This window comes from Aptenodytes forsteri, unplaced genomic scaffold (genome assembly GCF_000699145.1).
Source record: "Aptenodytes forsteri isolate BGI_AS27 unplaced genomic scaffold, ASM69914v1 Scaffold255, whole genome shotgun sequence".
Lineage (NCBI taxonomy): Eukaryota > Metazoa > Chordata > Aves > Sphenisciformes > Spheniscidae > Aptenodytes > Aptenodytes forsteri.
The window spans coordinates 2,718,032-2,724,661 of NW_008794888.1; the positions used below are offsets into that span (position 1 = coordinate 2,718,032).

At 36.8% G+C, this 6,630-nt stretch overlaps 1 protein-coding gene across 1 annotated transcript in view; it reads left to right on the top strand.

Annotated features, from left to right (window-relative positions):
• The first annotated feature begins 3,600 nt into the window (after positions 1-3,600).
• GCG (glucagon) overlaps positions 3,601-6,630 on the top strand; it is a 15,508-nt gene continuing 12,478 nt past the window's right edge. The window contains exon 1 of the mRNA XM_009274905.1: positions 3,601-3,682. The gene's annotated coding sequence lies outside the window, so the exon portion shown is untranslated. The remainder of the gene's footprint in view (positions 3,683-6,630) is intronic.

Genomic DNA, 6,630 nt, shown 5'->3' on the forward strand with positions numbered 1-6,630 from the left:
CCAGTCAGTTCCAATTACAAGGCACAGCTGTTTAGAACATTTTATAGTGTCATTTGAAGGCTCTATATTTAATCTGAATAATTCATAGTATTTGCTAAGAGCATTTGGTATTACTTTCAATTATGAACATTGTCTTCTCAGAATGTAAAGTAACTAGTACATACTTGGCCAGCTCTTCTGCTTGCGCAAATTGATGCAGCTCCATTGACTTCAAATGGAGTGATTCCAATTTATGTGAGTAGACAGTGTGGGCTACAGCACAGTTACAATAGCTCTCTTTCCTGAGGTACAAACCCATCGGCACCCATGGCAGTGAGCATGGAGTTGCATGCTGTGGAAAGGCTTAGAGACCCCAAACTAATCCTCCATTTCAGAAAGCCATTCTTGCTCTCCAAAGTGTAGCCATGGAGTTGTATACATACATATGCACACATTTGTGTGTGTTATGTATATGTACACGTGTATGTATGTACGTAACATGATGCATATGTTTTATGTATGTATGTGTTTACACATATGTTCTTCCTATAGATGTTGCCAGAAGGGGAATACAAGGCTCTTTTGGCCGATTATCATGTAGCAACAATAGGAAGATAAAAGGGGCTGTGCAGCCCAGCCTCTGAACTCATGGTTGACAAGGTTAGGGAGAGAATGCTCTCTGTGCAATGTAAGAAAGAAAAGGGGTTGGGCCTGTAGTCATACCCCATGACTCCTCCCTCCCATGTTCTTTAGATATGTAATGGATAATAATAATATAATAACAATAAATATGTAATGAAGAAATACACAGAAAAATGTGGGGGGTTCACATTTTTGAAAGCATTTTTTTGGAATTTTTTTTACTTTTTTACTTTTGAAAGTCAGCAACTTCCTAATTCATTAAAATGTTCAAATCTTGACAATTTAATTTTTTTTTTCTTGTACCAACAAAAAGTTAAGAGAAACATTCTAGAAAATTATGATATTCAGAGTATGCTAGCCAGTTATAACAAATACATAGGTCCTATTTTTCTGAAAAGCCATGCCAACTGGAATTGTCACTGCTAGAGCATCAGGTTCAGCGTGCAGCTGGTAAGAATTCTGCTTCTCATTTTACCTCTTCTGTAACTTTCCCCGCAGTTTTTTTGTCCAGTGAGTGCAGTACACTGTCCTTAATAGCAGCCATTACCTGGTGCTGAGGTGATGGTGCAGGATACTTTGATCAACTCCACATGCAGTGAGCCCAAGATACAGATCTTTTAATGAATCCAAGTGAATCATGAAAAGCATTAAGATGAAACTTTCCTGAAGGCAGGTCACTTTCAGGTTCTGTCTCTTAGTCAGACTCAGTTGAAGTGGTGTCTCATATGTAAACTACAATATAGAGGAGAGTAAGGTTGCCCTTGACTTTTGTCAAAAGGTGCCATCTAACTATGGTATTTTACAATGTGAGAGGAAGAAACCTGGGTACATATGCATGTTTCATACACTCATTACAATTTTCTGCTTCTGTTTGGTAACTCGTTTGCTGTGCTCTTGAAATATGTATTACTACAGATTCAGTTATGGCAACTGAAGGTTGCATGGTTCTTGATGGCAGTTCACTTCTTTCCTGTACTTTTTATTGTCTGTGTATCACTTGAAAAACAAATAATCAGTCACCTTCTAGATGCTAGATGACCTGCTAGATGACATAGCCTGTGTAACAACCTGCCCAACCAGGTGCACTGAGCTGCTCTGTCTCATATATTTTTTTCTGAAATCATCCTACTGTAAACAAGGAACTTTATCTGACACAAGAAAATAAACAGAGCTAAACAAAAAGAAAAGAACTGCTTGTTTCCTGGAGGAGATGATATTGTCTTACACTCTGTATTACCTGTTTAGAAAGCTATGTATCTTTAACTCAACATGCAATGAGATGATTGTCTGTAGCAATCCATTTCAACAAACGCGTGTGTCATCCTGGTGCAAAAATGGCCTAAACGGCCCTTTGATCCCCATCTGCTGTCCTGTCGGGGTACTGCAGGGCTGGGCAGCCCGCCTTCTCCCGCAGGAGCCGCAAAGCTGACCAACTCGGTGGAGAGACAGTCCCTTCTTAGTGCTGGACTTGCAGTTAAACTGTGTTTTTGCATCCCTTATATAACGCTCATAAAGTTTAAATAGAAAGTAGAGTAAAAAAATAATTCTGAGATAAAGACGACAAAGTATCTCAGTGAAATCGGCATCTCACGAAAAGAAGTAGGGTTTGGGTATAAGGTTGTTCCCAGGCTTATTTTGGCTCCTTTGGCACTGTGTCTTAGAAGTCACACAGTTGTTTGCCTAGGGAAGCTTGGTACATAGATGGTAATTCTGGTCGTTTCAAACAAAAAAAAATCTGAAAAACCAAGTTTGATAAATATGTATGGGAGTTTGTCTATCCTATGCCAATCAATGACTGGGAATCCATGACTTTGAATGGATGTGAAAAATACAGTTAGGAGCAGGAAGAAAAAGGACATGGGGAAGAAAACATGTGGAAAAGAGGGGGAAAGAACTAGTAATTAAGAAGGAGAGTAACAAAAAGGGAAAATAAAGCTCTCAGAAATGACTAAAGGTGTAAACAGAAGGCAATGATGAGAGGAACAGAAGCTGTGCTCTTAAGTTTCCAGCAGCAGCATTAGTAGACACTTGCATTGTAGCTAGAGATGACAAAAATGGACCATGAATCTCAGTAGATGGATCCAAGAGCAGGGAAAAATTATACTAACGCCAAAAAAAATTCTTTAAAATTGATTATGTGGACTGTGTAGTGAGACAATGTTTCCCTTGACACATACTGTGGTACCACAGCAAGGTATTTAGGATAGAGCTCTAGGAAGGGTCCATTAAATTTTGTTTGCCACTCTAGGCAAACACTAGGGTTATTAAATTTATACACTGCCTCAGTTGTATCATATGGGCAATGCCAATCTGGCTGTGGTCAGCCAGTGGAAAATCACCTCACTGAAGAAGATTCTTCGCTGGCTTCATAGAGCAGTGTTAGGGGAAATAAGAGATTTTAGTGCAATATGTATGCTTTGTGCCACAAATTAGACCACGGACCACCCCAGACTGGAGCACAGGCTGTCATTAATGTTCACTGGGATGTCCACTGTGATTCGAGACCCTTCCCTCTACTGAGAACTGAAACTCAAGGTGGAGTCCTTCATTTAATGTGTCTCCTAGACTGCCTGGCACCTTACATATGTGATAATCATATTTCACTTTTGGTACCCTTTTGCATTTTACAAAGGATTATCACGATATATGAAATGTCTGTAAAAAAAAAAAAAAACTTCTCCAGGAATTTCTTGAAGGGGGATATCTCACTTGTTGCTTCATAGACAGAATAAAAGACCCATATTCCTGACCGGCAGGTTTTTTCAGCTGCCGGGCCATTGACAATCTTTGTGTCAATCTCTCCTACCTGTGCTCACCGGATGGCTGAACATAGTCTTCTTTGGCAATGCTGCCCCACCACAGCTATGAAATTGCCCCTATTACTGAACGGTTTAGGACCTTGACAATGTAGCTACACAGCTACAAAGCTCAAATCTGTTTTGTTTTGGGGGGGGGGGTTCCTTGTAGGGAATGGAGACGTGTGCAAAAGGCTTATCTTGCATAAATCTGTAGGCTACAGTGTGAAACAATTTATAATGAATGTTTGGCATACAGTTCTCAAGTGAGTATGAATTTTCGTACGGTAGAATTTACAAAGTTGGCATTGTACATCTAAGGATAATCAAATCTTTTTGTTAAATTTGACCTGCGCTAGGCTTTGCATAGTGGGTAGCCATCACTGCAGTACTTCACATCTCTTCACGTTCATTATATTGGCACAAGATTACCTGAAGAATCATTCAAGGGCTTTGGGGGAGTTGTGTTGGTTATTGTTAACAGAGTGTTAAATTTATAAACCTTGATTTAAAATTGACAGGTGAAGTTGATGCTATTGATGTCAACAGGACCGGGATTTTGCTCAATACTAAATGTTAAATGTGGCAAATCAGAATTTGGAGAAATTGCTGCCTTAATCCCAGGCACCTTTAGCCCACTGTTTGTCATCCTAATGCCCTTCTGTTTGATATTTACTTCTTCGGACATTGCTACCTCACTCCTTTTGCAAATCCATGTTAGCATTGATGTCATAAAGTAAGCAGAATGAATGTGTGAAATTGCTTGTAAAATTATCAAATGAAATGAATAGCAAATACGATGACTTTTTTTTTTTAAGTTGAATAAGGAAACTGTCAGCAATGATGCACCCTCATAATGCTTACTAGAGCTGAACAGTATATATATAAGTCTGTGCAAAAGAGGCAGCTAGGCAGATCTCAGGATCCTCAAGGCTTGCCATAGTTCCAGAAGAGAGAGTAGCAGCTCTTTCTGCAACTGCTACATATCACTTCAAAGTATAAAAAGGTAAGATTTATATGAACTACGTACAATTTGTTTGAGAAAGCTGAGTGCATTATCTGAATTGTATTGCCCAAAGTTTGCAATAGGATCTTTCAGCAAATCGGTGTTTTCTTCTGTGGTTATAATCACTGATGTTTGGAGTTAATGACATCATCATTAAAATCTTTTAATCTATTGAATTAGTTGAACAGAGAATGATCTGAAAAAGGGAAATCAACTGTTTGGGCTGCAGAAGCAATTGAAAGAAGGAAGATTAACCATGAGAACATGAAAGACATGCATTGTAGTAAGAATTCAAATGTGAGATACATAATTACTGATTTTTATATTTTTTCTCCTTTAGTATCTCCTCTAGAGATATTTAATGAACATGAGTTTAAAAATATTCACCCCTTATAGATACTGCCTAAATATGAATCAACAGGGATTAAATTAGTAGAATGCAAACACCTTAAGTGAGTTTATAAAGACACTGATTTAAAACTGTCCAAGACAGATTGCCACTCCATCGCCCTACAGATTACCACTCCGCTGCCCTACTTTTAGACTAGTTTGTCTCAAGCAACTATTCTTTTCATATCACTATAAGATCTGAGAAGGAAATCTTATAGCTCAAAAGTAAAAATTAAAGCCTTTCAATAGTTACTGTGATTATTGTATAAAATTTAATTTAGTCTTCCATCCTACTATGGATTTCCTTAGACTAGAACCGTTATATTTTACAGAACTTTCCACAAGGCACTATAACATGGTAGGTAAATTAGATGTAAAGTACATCTCCTGGAAAAAGTAATTTATTTATAATTAGAAATAATTGCTATTTGCAAACAGTTTCATGTCAACAGAAATCTATTTTATTCATGCATACATTTTCATATGAAAATATTCCCTTTTTTACTGCTGTAGCTCCATAATTTGTATTTTTAAACTGGAAATAGATACAAATCGGACTTTTGAAAGATTCTTTTTTGAAAACTCAATTAAATTAAGCTGGTTAAAATTGCACATAGAGTACAAAAGACATCTGCAGTAAAATATATTGGAAAAACTAGCAAAACCAGGTTGATCAAGGAAATAATATTCAAATAAGTTTCTGATCAAGAGACATATTTGTTACATACTTTCTGGTGGTTCAAACTGAGATGTGTTAAGTTTTTCATCTCCAGTGAGAAAGAAATTAAAACATTTCCATTAGTCTAATATGCATAGGAACAAAAATTTTCTGTGTAAGATTAGCCTTAGTTTTCCTGCACCTTGACAGTAAGATTGCACGGTTTTTAGCAGTATCTACTGGTGACCTGAATAACTTAGAGCAAATAAAGCCTTTCTTGTGGTCGAGAAATGAATTGATTAGCAGGAATAAACTAAACAAATATTATTTTGATGATCACCTCTTTTGCTCTACAAAACTTGTTTATGTTCCCAAGAATAAAATAACAATTTCTTCTTTAAAAACTGTAGCTTCTTTAACTTGTCAAAAACTGCTGTTGCTGGTTTGGGTTACCAATAGCAAGTACTAAAAGTTGAACAAACAAAATTGATTCTAAATTTTTAAAAGAACATATTTGGCAGAAGTTTAATAGCTTTTGAAAATGCTTATTTTATTAATTAGGATTCTCTTACTTGAAAATTGTATTAATTTCAAAACACTGCATTTATACATCTTTCTTTTTAGCAATCTCCCCAGATTTTGATTCTGAAAAATTTAGAAAGAAGCTAAACATGCATTTAACTTTAAACATATTCTTAAGGCATAAAGTAGCCAGTGGGACTGTTCACACCTGAAAGCTCTATAGGACTGAGGCATGAGTTAGATCCAAGATATATTGAAATCACTGTAAATCTGTTTACTGACTGCAGTGGGCTTTGAATATGTTTTGTTATACGTTTTATTAAAAAGAATAGCTTTTGGTGTCTGATATTGCTATAAGGAGGCTGGATTAATGACTAGACTATTTCTTTTATTCCACTTCAGTGACTTAGGTTTAGGTCTAATCTGTATCATGGTTTAACAAACCTACAGGCAGCTGTAGACTATCTTTCTTTAGTTTTTCAGCTTAAGTAAAAGTATACCACACTGCGAGTATACCATTAAGCAAGGCAAATTTACTTATAGAATCATAGAATCATAGAATGGGAGGGGGCCCACCACTCCCCGGGGCAGCCTGTTCCAATGTTTCACCACTCTTTCAGTAAAGAAATTTTTCCTTA